The sequence below is a fragment of the Rhipicephalus sanguineus genome, chromosome 1 (genome assembly GCF_013339695.2).
Source record: "Rhipicephalus sanguineus isolate Rsan-2018 chromosome 1, BIME_Rsan_1.4, whole genome shotgun sequence".
NCBI classification, from domain to species: Eukaryota; Metazoa; Arthropoda; class Arachnida; order Ixodida; family Ixodidae; genus Rhipicephalus; species Rhipicephalus sanguineus.
The window spans coordinates 66,859,175-66,879,550 of record NC_051176.1 but is presented as its reverse complement, the minus strand read 5'-3'; the positions used below and the strand labels follow the sequence as shown (position 1 = coordinate 66,879,550).

The window sequence follows — 20,376 nt, the reverse complement described above, 5'->3', positions numbered from 1 at the left end:
TCTCGGACAGTCCAGCGAAGCGTCGTACGAGGCGGGGCCGGCGTAAAATTGCGTCATACAATTGAGGTTTTTAATACATTATTTCTATGGGGGTTTTGCCGGGACCAAGCCAATTCGTCGTAAAACGCGGGTCGTCGCAGGACCGGGGGACGTATAATCGAAGTTCCACTGTATACACAAACACCGCCGAAGATTAGAGTGGGATCACCTACGAAGTACAATGTGGGGATTGCGACACAACTTGCATAGGCGAAATGGGTTGAAGAAGGTGATCGAAGGTTAAAGAACACAAAGAGGATGTTGCGAAAACCACCCATGCAACGTGTTCTAAGACGGAGCTTGTTGAACGCTGCTGAATGACAAGGCATAACTTTGACCTAATCAATTCGACGATGCTGCCTCGTGTACAAAGGTCAGAGGAAAAGAAAAATCTTGGAATCATGGTTCATTCACCACGGCGCATTGGCTTGCAACAACAACAGCGGCCCTCTACGAGATGTTTACAAGGAAATGTGCGACTAATGGACTGGTCAAACTCCGCTTATATTTGCCAGCGTATACTGAGAATGTCGCCTGCATAGGTGGCAAAACTTTCATGTCATTTTGTTAATTGTTGTGTTAAGTCAAAGTAAACATTTTACAATCAAGCTACACATCCCGAGCTGGTAGATGTGGGGGTAGCATGCCATGTGTAGATGCACTGTACTGTGTGAACTTGCTGATGACGGAAGCATTCCTGCTGCTTCATGCCAAATAAACAGTGAAGTACACTACTACATGCTTCTTTAAATGCCACTTTGGCAGATGTATTCAGGAACATATTTGTCAAAAGTGTTGCAAGCCTGCTTATGAAACTGTGTGCATGGCCCATGGACAGCTCCACTTCGCTCCTTTCTGTACGTCTGAAAAGGAAGTGAAAGAAAACATCTAGAGCAACAGCAATGTTCAGAATTTATACCCATTTAAACATTGCCATGGTGCATGTGCACATGGCCTCCCTTAGCATCACGGTTTCAGAAATCAAAAAAGCAGAAACGATATTTTGCAGATATTTCTGGACTCGTTCTGATCATATGAAGGACAAGCAGCATAATTTTACGAAGACTTATTGCTATAGTACACAAAAATTCAGGGTTAAACACACTATGTTCTAACTGCAAGAGTATTTATGTACGTGCATTACCAATTCTATTCAATTATTGTCATGATGTTGAAGCAAAAGTCTTAACAGTTACAATTTTTGTACTTAATGCTGCCGAGAAGGCCGAGAGTTATGTGGGTGAAGAAATGAAGAATTGCGCGTGTATAAAATGGAATCGGCTCGCACAAGACGAGGCGAATTGTAGACCACTGCGAAGGTCTACTGCTGCAGTGCACATATAATAAGGCTGAAGATGACAAAGATTAAAGTGTAAACGTAAAGGATGAGAATTAAATTGAGAAGTAAGGCTTGCTGTCAATAGCTCTTGAATTCTATCAGAACACAACATGACAGTAGTATATCCTGTACATCTTGACGCGACAAAAGCTGAGCTGAAGATGGCGGCTTGAATGAATGTCAAACCATTGAACAAAGCGTGTTGTTGGAGCCAATGTTTCAACAAATTGATGTGTCTAAGTTGTTGCAGCAACTTTGATGCAATTCGTTGCCCCTCTAAAGACGAGTCCTCTTGTTGAATCACTAGCTCCAACAACATTCGTTGTTCAACAATTATTTCATGAGCTGTACATCTCGTTACATTCATTACAAACCTCTACTGTACCAAATGCTACTATGGCAATGATAGTGGGTGCAATACTTAAGCTGCAGTGTCATAAGCAGGTGACCGGCTATTCAACTCTTTAAATATACCAGATCCATAAAGACTGCAAACCATGAGGCAAGCACAACACAAAGAACAAGCGTAAGGAAATTGAAAGAGGTTAACTTTAATAAACGAGGTATGGAATTAGTCATCCCCATTTTAAGTATACAAGGTGGTTTTTTAACGAACTCCTTTGCTGTTGAAAAAGATCATGCTGCTAAAAAGATCATACCTGTAGTCAAGTGATAATTTCCAGGACGAAATTTCGTGATGCTCAGAGCATGCATTAAACTTTATGCACGATAAGCGTTAGGTGCAATGTCAGAGAGGTGGAGATGATTTAATGGACAGCAAATACTAAAAATGAAAAGCTCTGAGTAACTATCACAAGAATAAGGACGAAGTAAGGAGGGAAGCATATGATAAGCTAGTGCAATGTCTGAAGCGAGGTAATCTTTCCTTAGAATATGCAGTCATAAAGTGAGATCCAGTAGGTAGGCGTCACATGCACTGGTTGTGAGAGGTATGGAAATGACGGACCACCTTTTAAATAAATGTAAAAATGTCCACCCATGTGCGTGTTGGGAACTAGCTCTCAGGAAGCCCTAGGCTTAGAGAAAGCTTGATAAAGATGAACACATCCACAAGAGAAATCAGTAAAAGACAGATGGAGGATTGCTAGTGGAAAAGCAGCGAGAACAGCCAAAAACAAACTTGCAGGGTCTTTATGTACAATGCCGAAAAATAAGCTACCTATTATAAATTTTTTAAGGAAAGAAATTTAATTCAGGTAGGAAAGGCATTAAGCCACTTAAAAAATTGAGCTTGGCCACTTGCATGTCAATGCTTCGCTTTAAAGGGAACACACATAGCATCCATCCATCTACAGATGTGAAACTGCGTCATGCAAGATAACTTATACAGTTACAGTAAAAGCGCGTTAATTCGACTCTCGTTAATTCGGAAAATCGGTTAATTCGGACACGTCATCTGGTCCCTGTAAATATATGCATCACTCTATGAGACTGGGCGCTCGTTATTCAGACAGATTTGACCGCAAATCGGATAATTCGGCGACTTTCGGGCCGCTGGCGAGGCTCGAAAACGAAAAAAGAACCATTCGGAACAAAAGTGAAGCTCAAACGCTGCATCGCCATGGACATCAATTATCGGCTTGGCTTGACTTGAGACTGGTGTAGCGCCTTTTCTTCGTGCGTGGTAGCTCGTGTGATAGCGTGTGGGTTTGGCGCGGTGTCATTTTGTTGCTTTGTTCCTGTTGGTGTGCTGCATCGTTGAACGCCGTTTTATCGAGGAACAATTCAGTACGGCTCCTTTAGCTTGGTTGTTGCTGGTGCTTTTGTGCTGACTTCTCGTGTGAACGCACTCTCCGCCGATGGCAACGCCGGCGGAGCGGCCCAAGTACGAGGCCAAGGACTTCACCACCAAAGTAGAAATTTTGCGTGCCCTGAAAAATGTGCTCTCCCGGCAAGAAGTAGCTCCTGTGCCATGACGTCGGCAAACAATACGACGTGTCTCCTGAGCGCAGTTAGCATTCTTCGCGTATGTGTGGCAGAGCACGCCTGCGCACGCCATTGCCAACTGTTTCAGGCACAGTGGCCGAAGTGTCGCCGAACGACGGTGCCGATGACGGGCAGGATTTCGGAAGTGTTATGCGTGATGCAGTGACACTCGACGATCATATCGGCATTGATGGCGTTGCCACTGTCGCCTCTCTGACTGATGAGCAAATCGCCAAGGAAGTGATGCATGGCGACGAATCCGAGAACGAAGAGCCTGAAGAGGAGCAGCCACACTATGAGCCACACAGGCCCCCTCGTACTGTGAAGGAAGCCGTGGAGGCCCTCGTCGTCCTTAAAGAATTTTGTTTTGGCACTGCAGACAGCATGCGAGCTGCTGAGCACCATGAAGGGCTCAGAAAAATTGTGTCCGCGCGAATTTCTGCTCGAAAACAGAGACGCATCCGCGATTACCTTGTAAAGTAAAGGTATGTTGAAAAAACTCTTGCATTTATTGTGTTTATTTCGACCATTCGATAATTCGGACATTCGGTTAATTCGGACATTTTTTCCGGTCCCTAGAAATCCGAATTAACGAGCTTTTACTGTATTGCTTTGAGCAATTAGCGCAAAATATTTCAGGAGAGCACCTAACTGTGCTGGTTAGTACACGATTACGATGGGAACAAACAACGCTGGGCACGGGACGGAAAAAAAAGGTAGACGAGGGCAACAGCACCCTCGTCTATTGTTCTTTCTTCGTCCCATGTCCAGCGCTGTTTGTTCCCGTTTTGATGCAGAATATTTCTTTCTCTAATCTGAAGGTGGCAGTGTTTCATGGCTAAAATAGTTTACTAATTTGCATTTCAAGTTACATTTTTTCAGCCATAAGGAAACACTGCAAAATGCTGAAGTTCTAATGTTAACATTTATCAGGAGAAAGACCAATTCTTTCGTATGGAATACCGAAGGTTGATTTCTAAAGTTCATTGCCTTTGTATTTTGTGCTGTTCCCTTATCATTTTCCTTAAGACGGTTGTATAGATGTTCTTGGTTTATCTTGTGTTTTGTATATGTTATGCTCCTGTTTTTGCTTAGCAAGATCATTTTATGTGTAACTTATCACTGTAGCCCACTTTGCAATACTGCTTACTGGTGTCAGCAGTATTGTCAAGTAATAAATAAATAAGTAAATAGATATCCACTTTGTCATAAAACTACTATGAAAACAAAATAAACAGAAACGTTGCAGCCAAACTGTAACAGAGTCGGAAAAAATAGCTTTTGACCCATATTGCAGCTTTAGCTTTTGCTATGTAGCATTCCAAAGAGAAATGTCGCCAAGACATTATTGTGTGGTATACTTTGCTGGCAATTTATATTCCATTTTAAAAAAAATATATACTGCTTGGTTGTAAGCAAGGAAAAATTTACTGAAGTGAATAATCCCTAGCCTGCACAGAGTCTCGTTCCTTGACCTTTGTTGCACAGCACATTGGCACAGGATTCACGCAGGTGCCCCTGTGCTCATATAGTGCAAGTCTAAATGTTGCAGATTTAAGCAATACTTCTGTCTGAAGTACCAAGCAAGAACAATGATATGCTGTGCAGTGAAGGCAAAGCTCCAAGAAACTTCCCACAGCCTTGGTATTTTTCATTTGAAAAAAATTAATTTTCGCTTGAAGATAATATTACACCTTAAAAACTTTGTCTAAATTATCGCACGAGGAAAGCACACTATGATGTGTAGGCAACATTTTTGCTGGGATTGCTACAGAGTGAAAGAGAGCCCGCAATATGGGTTCAAGCACTACTTCTTCCAAGTGTCCATTTTGAAGACATTTTTGCTTCTTTTTGCCAGCAGCATTTTCAACCCTTGGTATATGCACTGAACTCATACTGTGAATATATTTCACATGAAACATTCAGTCTTTTTTACAATATACTTAAAAATGCTGCATTTTGCAGTGTTTCCTCACGACTGCAAATAGCATAAATTGAAATGAAAATAAATTCGACTATCATAGTCATGAAAGATTGGTGACTATGTTAAAGAAACAAATGCTTTGTAGTAATAGCTCGACGCAATAATCATGTGTCAATTAATTTGCCTGACACAGCTTCATTTCTGCGTGCGAAGTTTGAAAGGTCTTTGCTGCATCATGCAATTCTTTCCCCGAAAATAACGCTTGAATGACTACTTCCCACACTGAAACATAACAGCACCAGTTTTACAAAATATTGGAAATCGTAAAAAAAAACAAGCTGGCACACTGGCGTAAAATGACCCAAATAGGTACTAAAATAAAACAGTGTGCACTGTCAGAGAGCACTAATCTGCTTGTATTGCTAAATTACTTCAAAACCCTGCTCTGAATAACTGCCCACAAGAAGTTGATTGCGAAAAATTTACTTTAACCTCCGACCTATTTTTATCTATCTCTAGTATAATGACTCCTAACCTTCGGCACACACACAAAGGCACAAAGCATTTCATATGCTTCAATGCCTTCGAACAGTACGGAAGGTCATATGTTAAGAAATAGCGTAAAATCTGGACTAATTTTAACCAGCTATGTTTTTATAACATGCAAACATCGAGAAATACACAATAATTTAGTAACTCGCCCCCTCTAAAAGTGTTGCCGTCACAGCTCCAAATTCTATTCACGAGCTATACTGGCTAAAATATTAAAACACAGCTGCATTTCCATCTCAATGGTGGATGCACACAAGTATACAATAATTTAGTAACTCGCCCCCTATAAAAGTGTCGCTGTCACAGCTCCAAATTCCATTCACGACCTATACTGGCTAAAATATTAAAACACAGCTGCATTTCAATATCAATGGTGGATGCACACAAGTCTACACGAACAGGCATGCACTTTAGATTGACTTCACAAGCCAGATATCCGGTAATCCTGCCGCTGGAGAACGTTACCAAGTGTATGAGCTGGACTACTACATAAGCTAAAATGGATGCTTGTGTGTTGGTATGACAGAGCGTAAACAAAGCAGTGCAGAAGACTGAGCACACGAGCACAGCACTGTTTGTGTCTTCCTTTTTCTTGTGCTCCGTCTATTGCGTTTTTTACACTAATGCATTAATTGTGGAAACAACTGGCTGCCGCAATTTGGTCATCTAGGTCGAACTTTTTGGGCCTTGTACCAGACTAAAGAGCTCTGTTGTGAAAGCAACAGGGTGTAACAATATTGCACTACAAATCAGGGAATACAAAGCATCGATACGAATGTTCAGCCAAAATAAAAGGCTTCAGCAAATTGTTTAAGACACATACTCACAGGTTAATGCTCATTCACAGCTTCTACGGTAGCCCCATGATTTCTGTGCGTCCATCTGTGCGTGCCTTCCTTCCGCCTTTGGGCAAGTTCGTGTAGAATGTCTGCCAGGAAAACGAAAACATCAGAAACAAGTCGACTTTTTTTAGCATGCCTCACATAACCCAAATTAACTTTTCTCTCCCCATGAGGTAGCTGTTTAGAAAGCATCCAAACAGCCGCTGCTTTGTCTATGTATAGCTCATAACCAATTAGTAGCATCCAACACGACACCTGGTCATCGTGAAAGCATACGAGACAAGAAACTGAGACAAGTATAAGCAAAGAGCAAGCGGCTATATTTCGCCATTATATCGTTTCCTAATCCAACCCGATGCATTCATCGCTTAAATTTAATTTACACTGCTATTGTGGTGTTCGCCCTAAACTTACTTTCCAAATAACTCACTAGATAACCTATTTCTCTTACGCACTATATGAATACATGTAGGGGTGTGCGAATATTCGAAATTTCGAATATTTTTCGAATAGTGTTTGCTATTCGATTCGATTCGCACTGGAATTTTACTATTCGAACTATTTGAACTTCCCAAAAACAAATACGGTCAACGTCCGATTGAAAGTGACCCCTTCAGATTTTTAATATGCATCACCTCATTACACTCTCGTATTGCGGCAAAGCTGCCTTTCCAAATCCGTTACTGTCGAACTTAGCCAAGACACAACGTCCGATTGGAAGTGGTCCCTAGATTTTTAATATGCTTCACCTCATCACACCCCGGTATTGCGGCAAAACTGCCTTTCAAGCACCGTTACGGTCGAACTTAGCCAAGAGACGGTCAACGTCCGATTGGAAGTGGTTCCTAGATTTTCAATATGCGCCACCTCATTACACCCCGGTATTGCGGCAAAGCTGCCTTTCAAGCTCCGCTACGGCCGCAGATGTATTAACTCAAGAAAATGCTGGTTCCAACATGGAGATGAAAGATGTGGCAGAGGTGGGGGCTCAACTAATGCTGTTTTGGACCTGAAATTTGGGCAGGAAGAAAAATCAGACGCCGAAGCTTCTTAGCATCCAAAATTTCATTTTCTTATATATCAACGTCTACGAGGCAGATTTGGAACTCCGGACTTGAAGGGAGCACACCCTTGTCCGCCACATCAGTTGGGCTTCCACAGAAGTTGAAAGAGGAGGAGAGGCTGAGAAAATGACATTTTTGCCTATCACGTGTAAAGTGTTGTCGGCAACACTTTGGTTGCACCAAATCATGTACATAAATACAATTCGGCCTCTACATTGCCTCATTCTTGATAAGACAACTATGAAACACCACCCCGCCAGTGCTTCATCAACCGAGCGAAAAGAAACACTTTAATGTTGCTATCTGATGAGAACATACTTAGGAATTCTCTGCAACTTTTTTCTGTAATTTCACTTCGAAGTATTCGAAAAATGTTTGAGAAATATTCGAAAATTATTCGAAAATTATTCGATTCGATTCGCACTCAATCTTCATTATTCGAATTCGCTTCGCACCCAAAATTTTGCTATTCGCACAGCTCTAAATACATGTTAAAAAATGGGGCATGCAAACATGGACACAAGAGAGTCAAGACGCCTAAAAACGCTGAGATCACTAACTGGAGGCTCATCACCTAATCTACCTTTACATTGTCGAGAGCATAAATGCATGCCAAAATTCGATGAATGCAGTTTTGTACAAGCACATGAATGAAGAAATGCGTCCAATATTCGAGGCCTGGCATATCGATAATGGCAGTGCACAAGAGAGCCAATCGTCGATTAACTAGCATAAAGAAGAAATCAAATGCTTGAGCAGTTATCTCTCACGTAGACTATCGCGCGTGCCAGATTGATAGGTATTGCCTCTTGCCTGAGCATGCACAGATAAGTTTCTGTGTCTACTTTATTTTGTGCCACTGTCCACCTTTCCAGTTGGCGTTAGTGGTGTCTTGGTTTCTCTCTTGTGTCCATGTTTGCATGCCCTGCCTTTTTAACATGAATACCTACCAACCAGCTCAGCTGTCTGTTATACTAAATATGTATACAATCTAGAATTACCACTCTGTCCACTTGCTGATGTTATAATAACAATGGGGTTCTGTAATATAAACGTCAAATTAAGAGCACAGGAACCTCTAGGATTTGCACCTCCACCGAAAGTGCAACCACGTCATCAAGGATCGAACCCGCACAGTTCAGATCAGCAGCTGACCATTATAACCACTGTATTGCAGCGGGGGATGTTCACTTGGTAATGTAGGTTAATGTTAAGGATTATGGAAAGAGCTGTAGGTTGAAGAAAGAGATGCAATTAAGCAAGGAGCTGCAGACATTATGCAGTTTAGATATTTCTGTAATCCAAAGGGCTGGCGCTCAGGGCATGTACCTAAGGAACTCCTGTTCAGCGTCTCTTTTCGAACCAAAGCTTAGCAGAATTGATGTTCCTGTCTAGATATGCCCCTGAAAACCACAGTTAAATAGCTGCAAAGTAAACACTAGAAGACAGAAAAAAATCCATCACTTGTATGATATTAAACACATCAAGATGCAAATACACCAAACACCCTGGACTGTGAAATGCATTGATTGAAAAGATATCAGTTAAACAAAGCAGCATAGCAATGAACTTCCATGTAGCTGCCACAGGGCAAAAAGCAGGTGGCTCTGGTGCCATGAAAAATCTATAATAACACTTGTTGAATATAGCAGGATGTTTTGTATGATAAATGTATAAATTACCACTCACAGAAGCTGACATGCTATTTTAAAAACGAGCATTGCAAAAAATAAAGCAAGAAAACCACGTGACGTGTGAATTTACCATTCATAATTTAAGGCTAAAGGGCCCCTAAACAACCCCGGAGTCTAAAATTTGTGACAACTGCACGCTTGTACAACGTGAACATGTTGTCACATGAATTTTTTGATTAAGTGGTGTAATAATGAAGCCACAGGGGATAGAACAAACATTCCAGCTGGTTTCAGTTTCTCGCTCAGCCTGACCATCCTGAAGAGGGGCTTCCTCGGCGTGCCACTGTTCCAGAGCGGTGCAGTGAGGAAGCACAGTCAAAGCACTGGCGAGATAAACCAATTCGCAACACTTGTGACAACCACAGATACTGCATCATCACAAAGCCAAAATGCCGTTTCGTATTGCAGAGGACTATTCAACAGTCAGCGTTACTTAATGTTGCTTATAGGCAACATTACACCACTTCGCCAGCAAAGAGGACTGGTCAAGCGCTGAAGAGGAGGCGCGGTTATTGTTTTTAGAAGTGGAGTGTCTGACATTCGCACAATGTGATTCCTGCGGCCCTCTGTACGAATTAGCGAGCTTGTTTGGGAGGTGTAAAAAAAAGAAGTAGGAGCCTGCTGACTGGCCCTTTAAGAGAACGTAAACATACACTGGAAGGAATTACACTTGTAGACATATTACTATAAGCTATAAAAAACAGGCAATTAACATGCTCAATCCATGCAGCATAGGGATGTCTCACACCTTTGCAAGAACTTTACTATGGTGGCTGCATATTTGTGTAGGCCAGAAGCAGCAGGCACGTGGCTTCCATGAATTTGACCCATTCGTTGAAGGGAAACTGCTGCTCACATCCTTGTAGCACTGCTTTTTGAAGATGCTTCCTGCGATAACAAAATGACCACAACACAATTATGGTCTGCAAATATCCACAGGTGACCTACATTGCTGCCCTTTCTCATTAAATTCAGCTCTAGACTAAACACTGCAATAGCAGCATCCTCCTACATTACAGGGCATCATACTGCTTTCCTTGGCCTGGTTTTTAGTTCAATAATTGTTTTCACCCATAACAGAATGTAGCACTACTAAAGATTCGGTTGGGGAGGGTGCAGTCGTAAAGTGTGTATACAAAGTAAGAATATGAAAAAAAAAACAATGGCGTAATTTCACATGAGATATAACAATTATCATAATTCCTGTAATGTCAGACACCAAGAAGTGTTCAATTGAGCAAGTTTTGACCTTAAGCTATCACAAAACAATGCCCTTTATGGAAAGTGGGATTTGCAGAGTGAACTCTGATGATGAAATTGGCTGTCTTTACTGGCTCTGTAGCTGCAAGTGCATTGCTAAAGCCGCTTGAATGCACTTAACAAGCCTGTGTAATGGTATTGACAAATGGACAGAGAAGACAAACTCATTCGTTCTCACTTAGCTGCCATCACAGCAATACGTTGCTTCGTGTCAGGTTTCCTGGTATGCAGAATGCACGAACTTGGTGGCCGTGCCGTACCACAGTAAACATGATCGACATCTGCTCCAACTGCGTAAGTAGCTGGAAAGTGCTAAATTACACAATCAGCTGTACCATGCACACATAATGTAAATTCTAGCAGTGGCAACATTTCGCACCTCATACTAGCCTATGGGCATTGTACTCGTTGATGCTGCCAGCTGCATTCACTGTTTTCATTCCTAGCATGCATAGCACATGCACACAAAGCACCCAATAACTGTGGGAAGCAGAATAGATTGTCCGAGGTAATCAATAAAATTGATTGACAAGAATTCCACACATCACTCAAGCCTTTTGTTTAGCATAAGTGATGAGAATGTGCAGCCAAATGTACACAGCAAATTCAGTATTGGCCTTGAAGAATTGCAAGATAGGTTGAAGCTTTCCAGAAACAAACCGTATACAGTAAAGTCTGTCCCAGATGTTGAAATCATGAAGTTATAAATTTTAAAGTGGGCCGCTATATTCTTCAGGCACCACGCATTGCACTTATGAAAATGCTAACATCCCTGTACAACAATGCGTGCTGCAAGAAGTCATAAACCTTAATATTTTTGGCACAATGCCATTTCCCAGTACCACGTTTTACAGAAAGGCAACATTTTCCTTTGCAAAACTAAGCCATGTTCCCAGGCAAAATGCACTGTCCATGGTGACAAACACATGGAGTACGCTCTTCTATACAGCTTAGCTGGTTTACTGGAACTAAAAGCTACGGTAACGCTGTCTTAATTGAACTGGCTAGCAAGAGCCTTCTCGCTGCTGTTTATGTGAAGTAATTTCACCTTGGTGGAACGTCACAAGAGTAAGTGGCACATAATAATGAGTGCGAGAACACAGTAACAGGTTGTGCAACGGCTACCAGGTATGCCCATTCGTGGAAACTGTGGGCTCTTCCCCCAAATGAACCAGTTGGAAATAACCCTTTTGCATGAATAAACTTAAGTTAGTTGCTGGCATACATAACATTGTTATACCCCTGTCACACGGCAAATTTAATGTCATTTACAGCTAATGTCATTCGTTTGTAATGTCATTTGTTTGCTGTCACACGGGGAAACTAATGCCATTCGATGAAAATGACATTTCCAGTCGAATGAGTTCCCGAAACACATTCGCATTCGATTTTGGACCGAATGCGTAGTCTCGACACCAGGGACCTTTTAGGGAGATAACTGTTGACTTATGTATGCGTAACTTTTGTAATTCGTAAGTATCTTATTCTTTACTAGATTAACTTATTACTGGTTTGATCACGTAACAGCACGCGCAAAAGTTTCTAAAAGAAAGCTACTCTCAACTACAGCGGCTGGACGCCGGCCATGTTTCATTTGTGCTCTCTTGCTGTTGCCCGTATCGCGGGTGTTGATCGTCCGATTGCACGTGTTTTGGTGATCAAGGTGGTGACTACACGAATTAGCTGCCGCTGTCTCATTTCTGCAGCCGGAGTGTCAGTCGTGCTCGCACGCTTTAGTTCACTGTACGCACGCCCGGTCATATCGTCGGCCATGTTGGTTTTCGATTGGTTCTTGGCTTGACTTCGTTTGTGTCGTACAGCTGTGGCAAGTTGTGTAAAACGGCTTCGAGCAGCTTTTTAGTGATAGAAAATTATTTTCTAGGATACACGCATGTGAGATGCAAGTTTTAATAGATTTTTATTTCTCCCAACGTCATGGCTCCGGAGTGCTAAGGTCATGGTCATCATTTTAAAATGTCATTTGTTTTCGTCGTGTGACAGCAGGCAGGTAAAATGACATTAAGTTCACCTAATGTCATTTGTTGTAAATGACATTAGATTTGCCGTGTGACAGGGGTATTACTCTGCATTTCCATCTCATTTATCTAGCGCTCATTATTTCCCTTCGACATGACTAGCTCAAAACAAGATTCTTCTTCGTTAAATGGAACTTTGTACATTACCTTTACGTTGGCTATAGATGCGTATTTCTTCTGCCTGAATAAGCACCTCCTATAGCATACTTGCCTCAGCCACCTTCTGGACTGCATGGTCAGCACTCCACTGCTTCTCTTGGCACTGCTGTTTGCTACCTGCAGTACGTTGCAAAAAGTTCAGCATTCAAAAAAAAAAAAAAAGGTTAAGAAAAGCCGAAGCAGGTGTGCCAGCAGCACCTTGCCCTTTGAGGAGGGAGGAAGAGCTCTGATAAATGGCTAATTCAAGACAAACGTTGTTCTTCACAAGCTATTATTATGCGATGAGAGGTGGGACTTCAATACACAGACGCACATATAGTGCTAAAAGCAATTGAAAATTCAGCTGAAAGTACGGCTTGTCAAATTAGGTCAACGTGCATAAAGGATAAAAATGGGGCAAACCAACTGAACAAAATACAGTGTCATGCTGCAGAAATTGCATTTTTAGGAAATCTATGTTATCTATTGCTTGAAAGATGATAAGCAATGTCAAAGAATGCTAACCTAAACGCTTTTGAGGGTCATGTTACTTAATGACGAATAAAATGCACGCCTAAAGAAAACATCCCTAAATACACTTTATTTCTCCCACTGTACCGATTCACGATTCACGCGGTGGCTGATGATTATTCCTTCAGAGCTCGTGCGAACGAAATGAATGTTGAAGCTTCGGTTTCGTGGCGTTACTCCAAGTAATTTGTCAAGAGACATGCATAAATTTGACATGCATAAAACGCATGACAATGGTGAGCCTGACAAAAATGGTGTCTCCTTTCAGCAAATATTAGCGTACAGCAGTGCGTGCAAGCGAGCTAATTACCAAAACTTTATAACACTACCGACTACGTTCTTGACAAATGTCATGCGCGAGCACAATCCGCACAACTACAACCGCATACACTACCAACACGTTATGCGATTTTCTTCGGCGACAACGCGTACTATAATAAGAACAACTCACAATGTACGAAGCGTAACGTTCACTTACCTCTGGCAATAAAAATACGCTGGCAGCGTACACTGCTGGATGACCGCCGGTTTTCAATGGTGCGCCAAGCGAGGAATCGCCGAGCTACCGGCCGTCCCCGAGCGTCAAGGCATTTTCCAGGGCCACAGAACGCGTCGTCGAGAAAGGATTGCGGCGCTGCTACTCACTGACGTGCGGAAACATTTGAAGAAGGTGTTCTTCAAAACTACGAATCGCGTCCGTCGGTCACACCGAACAAAGCAGTCGCAGAGATTGAAGTCGCACGGTCGGCATCTGGTGACTATTTGCCTGGTGCCGCGTATACTTGCGCTTACGTCAGTAACCACAACATGCAACGCGAGGCAGCGCGCCAAAAGTCGACCGCACAAACAGAACTCGGTCTCCTTAGTGTCGTGAGCGAGCCTGCCAGGTGGAAAGATTGCGCGATCCAGCCTGCAGATGGCGCTGCCACTCGCTAGCGTGCGTTCGCGCGTGTGAGCCTGCGCTCTGAGGAGTTTCCCGTTGAAACCAAGCTTTGTAGTTGCGGTATAAGCTCGTTGTGTAGGCCACACATGGCGCTGATAAACTGTAAAACGAAGAAAAGAAAACTCTGGAGACTATGCGGGCAGGTTAGCTTCTTCTGAACGGCACATGCTGGCGTAGAGAACAAACATGTAGGAGATTCGGGGTTTCCGTTCAAGTTTATTAACATTCTTTTTCACGCAGTTATGTTTGAGTACGATTGCAATATTCATTGACAGTTATAGCGATTACATCAAGAACAAAAATACAATGAACAGTGAATGAGACGCAAAGACAGATATTTTCGCGCAGAATGTGAGTAAACATGTAGTGAAAGGAAGCATATAAAAAAGAAAAATAATTAATTAAAAGTAAGAATTAACGAACAGTCAATGAAATTTATGTACACATGAGGGACCTCCCATGTTTCACGCCCACTCTCGCAGGCATACTGGATCCGTAGAAGCTCTGAATGAGAATCGATGCCTTTTCACTGCACGAGTTCTTTTGCATAACGTCATGGAACAGGTTGTCTTTTTCTTTTAGGCATGGTGCGTTGGAGAGGCTAGAAAGATTTTCAGTCGCACGCGAGCATGCATGAACCTCTCAAGACGCAGCTCGGAATGAAATTGCAACAACCACGAAAATTCCAGGGTCGGATCTAAGAGGCACAGGGTACCGGCGCCCTTACCCCCTCCCCCCTTTAATTTTAGACGACCGTAGCGGCGGCCGCTACGGGTCACTGCGAGCGCCTGCACCCTAAAGCTTTACTGCACCCTAGAGCACGGTGTTCCCTAGAGTTACTGTAAATGTTACTTTTATGTGGCGGAGTTGCGCATCTGTTTTCGAAACGCCGCTAGCAATCGTGCACTGCAGAGAAGCTGATGCGCAGGCCGCCGCCGCTGGAGCGAACCGGTTTGTACTCCCGTGCCACAGTCCCGAAAGGAGGCTTTCATAAAGGGACACTTTTCACCAATACGAAGCAGCGCCGCATGTTCCTTGTGTCCTTGTCTATTAGGCACCGTGGAACGCCGCACAGAAGCCTTCGCGGTAGGGATGTCCGAAAAGCAAATTTTAGGTTCGAAGCGAACAGTGATTACGTCGAATAATTTTGAATCGAATAGTTCGAATAGTATGTATCACACATTATATAAAAAAAAATTAGCATAAATATTGTCGAGGCCCAACTAACCTGCACAGCGTTTTTTTTTTTAATTGGAACAAGGCATGTGCGACTGTCATTGTTTTTGCTGCAAGTATACGCTACTAAACTAAGCGCTACGCTACTAAACGCTACGTTTAGTAGCGTTTAGTAGCATCAAATAGTAGCAGGATTTCAATTTCAGTAAGATGCAAGTGATAACCGATAAAATACGTCACACTTTAAAAATTATTATACATATAACATATTATAACATATAAGCCCGTATAACGAGCTTTTAAACTTAAAAAATGATCAGGGGCGTAGCCAAGGGGAGGGTTGGGGGTTTCAACCCCCCCCCCCCCCCGAAATTTTTCAATTTTGCTTGCGCATATATACACGCACACATACAAACACACACACGAACATACATAAAGTATGGTTGAACCCCCCCCCCCCGAAAAAGATTTCTGGCTACGCCCCTGAAAATGATTAATCTATGTCGGAGTAATATGTTAATTTAACCTTGAAGTGGGGCTTCGCGACATTGCGCAATTTTGTTGGTTAGGTGCTTTCACGGCATAGCACTTTCAGGCTGCAGCGAAACCACCTTCACAGGATGGTTACATGCCGTCCAATATACGCCTATTCGTTCATTATGAATACTTTGAAATTTCGGAACCTTAATTTCGTGTCGAAGTGAATTCGAATACTGTAATATTCCTTCGAACATTCCTAGTGCTCGAATATTCGCACATGCCTACTTCGCGGCAAACAGACGCAGACAGTCTGCCAGTATGTCAGGACGGCAGCAAAATATTGTCTACCCTCGTTGCTCGCGAGGGTAACATGCACAAAACAACAAATTTAACCACTCTCGGTTGACCTGAAAAAAAGGTTAAAGATTTAAACCGCTCACATAGAGAACAGTGGTAGTTGCACGCTCCCCAGGCCTTCTGTAAACGCATCGTGTCTGAAGAAAAAAAGATCACAGTTTTACCACAAGCGCGAAGCAATGAATGCGAAGGCAACAAATTGTAATGTTATACGAAGGAAGGCTGGCAGCTAACTCTTTTGGATCCGATCTCGCGTAACTACACAAAACGCTGGTGTAAGAGAATACGGCCGCTCCAGGGAGAGCTGCGCTTTTCGCAGTCTCTTCGTTTGAGAGCGCGCGTAAAAGAGTATACGAGCCGTTTGCTGATGCCTGCCAGATAGCGAGCGCGCAAGCGATCGTGAACGCGCTTTTAGTATCAAAGTTCGCAGTTGCTGCTCAAGCACCCTCCCCCCCCCCCCTTCGCATCCCTCCATGCTCATTCAAGACGGGCGGGGCGTTTCGTTTCTGCTTGAGCACATTGCTTGAGCAGCATTCGACGGCAGGTCTAACACGCGGGGGGATGTTATCGCATGCGCCCTGAGTGACGCAGATAGGCCAGCTCGTTTGATCTCTGCATCAGCCGCGATCGTCGCCGCTGCTCGCGAGCTTTTACTCGCGGGTAGAACCTACGATGCGCGGTGGGATGTTATCAATTTGGACTTTATACCGAACATGACGGCGACGACAAAAACCCGTTGAGAGTGCCGATATAATTGCTATCGCAAGAAAAGTAGCCACGTGACGGTCTTTGGTTGGAAAATAACTTAACAGCGCAGTCAACTTTAAGGCTTTTCGACTTTAGGACTTTTAGGACTTTCTTTTTCTTTAGGACTCTAGAACACTCTCTCCATAAATAAAAATAAAGCAATATAGCCGTTGGCAGTTACGAACATGTACTCCCTATTTCCACATAATGAGAGCCATCTGTAAGTTCTAAGTAGATCTTGTTCGTGGATCTCAAGGACAGTTTTTGCAGTGTGTTAGTATATAGCGAGCGACGTCCTCGTCTGTCTTCTTTTTGTCCCTCGTTTTAAGTTCCGCTGCTCAAACCAGGGTTCGCTATGAACCAACTAGCTCCGGTGAATACCGTTTCGAGAAAAAAATATCCAGGAGCAGATGGGATTTCAACCCGGGCCCTCTGTGTGGCATCGAAGTATTCTAACACAGATTCACGTCGGTGCTTGAAACCCCTCCGCAAAAAAGACCGTATACAGGCATCATGTCGGGCAAGGAATCGCATTAACATATGTAATATAACGTGGTAGAAGAGTAAAATAACAACCAGACGTCACACAATGCGAAATGCGTAACGAGTGAGTCGTTTTATGCTTCCAACTTATTTACAAAGACATCAGCCATAATTTTTTGTCCTCATCAGCCACCGAATCAACAAAATGCTTCCAGACCATTACAAAGGTTTCAGCCATAATTCTTCATCGTCATGAGCCACAGCATCAACAAAGTGCACATAATGCCTTACAGACGAGTATTGGGTACCTGGCCTCTCCGCAGAACGTTGAATAATCGCATAGTGAGTACTACCCTGCTTCGCAAAATCATAATGATCTATGGTGGAGTGGGTACCTCGCAACTGTAGAGTCGCGCCCAATATGACTTGCAACACGGGAGCGCGTGGACTCACAAACTAAAATGTAGTGCATGGCTTCAACTTACCCTCACTTCCACGACTAAATGATATTTTCTTGGGTGGGATCATCCCCAAATGAGAGAACAGGGTCTGGTTGTGGAAATAAGGGCTAGTGGAAGCTGTGGGTGATCTTGGAGATCGTGAGGCCATGCGCTCCCGTGTTGCAAGTCATATTGAGCTCGACCGTACTTGCGGTATAGTCACCCCAACAGAGTTTACAACAGGCTCTAGAAAGGGCGCTCTTCCAGCTTTCGCTGTGACTGTGATGTGTATTCCGTTTTGTGGCCTGTGTCCCTCTTTTTATTCTAACGTGACAGCGTTAAAGAGCTCGTTTCACAAAAATTCCGGCGTCGGCGTCGGTGTCGGCGTCGTTGGTTGTGAGCGAAAAATCATCTTGTCCATGACCGAAAAATCGAGAAAGATGCAAATAAAATAAATAATAAAAACACTTAGCTTTGATAGAGAATCGAACCCAGGCCGTCTGCGTGGCAAGTAGGTGTACTACCACAGATCCACGCTATTGCTTGAAACTGGTTCGGAAAGAAACACTATATGAATGTCATGTAGGGGAAGGAGTCTCCTCAACGCATGTAATAGTACGTGGCAAAAGCGTAGAATCGCGCCAGGCGTCAAAACATGTGAGTTGCGCAACGAGTGGGTGTTCTAAAGACCCACCCATTACAAAGTGCTCAGACATATTTAATAACTGTGAACAGTAGCGCAAAAAATTCCCACAGACGACGACAGAGCAAGACGGGACACAGCGCTAAACTAAAAACTCAGTGTTTATTGCAGGTGATTGTATATATAAGCACATGACACCGCGCAAAAGGAAAAGGAAAGGGGTGAGGGGGGCGAAGAAACACGCAAGGCAATCAACGAAGCATATCACACAAGCGGCTGACGTGACAAAAATAGCATTTCCTTTTCTGATAGACGGACTGAAGGGCAACTTAACGCGTCTCTATGTTTTATCTCTGCCGCTTCAATAATTTCCCGCGTTTGTTGATCCGAATTTCTAGCTAATGAATGCGCTCTGTTTCTCGCCCCCCTCGCCCCTTTCCTTTTCCTTTCGCGCGGTGTCATGTGCATATATACAATCACCTGCAATAAACACTGAGTTGTTAGTTTAGCGCTGTGTCCCGTCTTGCTCTGTCGTCGTCTGTGTGAATTTTTTGCGCTACTGTTCACAGTTATGCAATACCAACTAGCCCACCAGTCTGTCCTTTTAGACATATTTAATCACCATCAGCTGCAAAAGCATCAACAAAGTGAGCAGCTGCGTAGGCTCGCGTGTTGCCTTACGGACGCGTAGCGAGCCCTTCGCTTACGGTAATTATGGTATAGTGGGAACCCAACAACTGTACTTCCAGTAGGCATTCTAGGATAGTTTGAAACGGCCAATGCTGCGCGCAGAGACATTTGTTTCCTTACGGCACGCTTGGGGCATGCACCGAGAACCGAAGCCAAGCTAGCAATTGAGAAGGCGATGCGCACGGGACCCGATTACGCTATCGCGTTCTGTACCCTTGAAGGCGAAGTTTTTTATGACTGTCACAATTAATGGATAACACACTACAATGTAAACAATATTAAAGAGAGCTAGCAGAAAATAATGCCAAGGAAAGTATAGGATATGTTATTCGTAATAATTGTAATATAAATGCGAAGAAAGTAAAGCGGACGAAAAGATAACTTGCCGCCGGCAGGGACCGAACCTGCGACCTTCGAATAACGCGTCCGATGCTCATTACCACTGAGCTACGGCGGCGGTCATCCCCCCATCCACTTTATAAGGTATATATGTGCATTTAAACCTAGGAGTGTTAGGTTTAAATGCACATATATACCCTATAAAGTGGATGGGGGATGACCGCCGCGGTAGCTCAGTGCTAGAGCATCGAACGCGTTATTCGAAGGTTGCAGGTTCGGTCCCCGCCGGCAACAAGTTATCTTTTCGTCCACTTTACTTTCTTCACATCTATATTCCAATTTTTACAAATAACATCTCCTATAGTTTCCTTGGCAATATTTTCTGTTAGTTCTCATTAATATTGTGTCTAACAGAGAAAAACGAGCCTTTAAAAGCCATCTTCTTTCCGGTCATTAGAGGTAGTAGCGCCTACTAACACGTCACGTATACGGAAGTAGTAACCTTTACTAACCCAGACACACTGAGTAGTAGCGACAACGTTTACTAAATCTCATATATTTCTATAGTAGTAAAACGCTAGTGACACGTAATAAAGTTGACATCGGGGTAATAAATCCGGCAGTTACGAACTGTTACGACCCCTTTCTTTTTCAAGAGTCAGTGTGATGTAGTTTTGGGACGTAAAACCCTACATTCGAAGTTTATAGGTAC

At 43.2% G+C, this 20,376-nt stretch overlaps 1 long non-coding RNA gene across 1 annotated transcript; it reads right to left on the bottom strand.

The window, feature by feature from the left end:
- Window positions 1-736: 736 nt before the first annotated feature.
- On the bottom strand, window positions 737-14,160 carry LOC125758039 (uncharacterized). The gene is made up of 5 exons (XR_007415755.1): window positions 13,845-14,160; window positions 12,845-12,973; window positions 10,150-10,289; window positions 6,629-6,729; window positions 737-902 (listed from the first exon to the last, which is right to left on the bottom strand). It is a non-coding gene; the product is annotated as an uncharacterized LOC125758039 (long non-coding RNA).
- Between the last annotated feature and the right edge of the window lie 6,216 nt (window positions 14,161-20,376).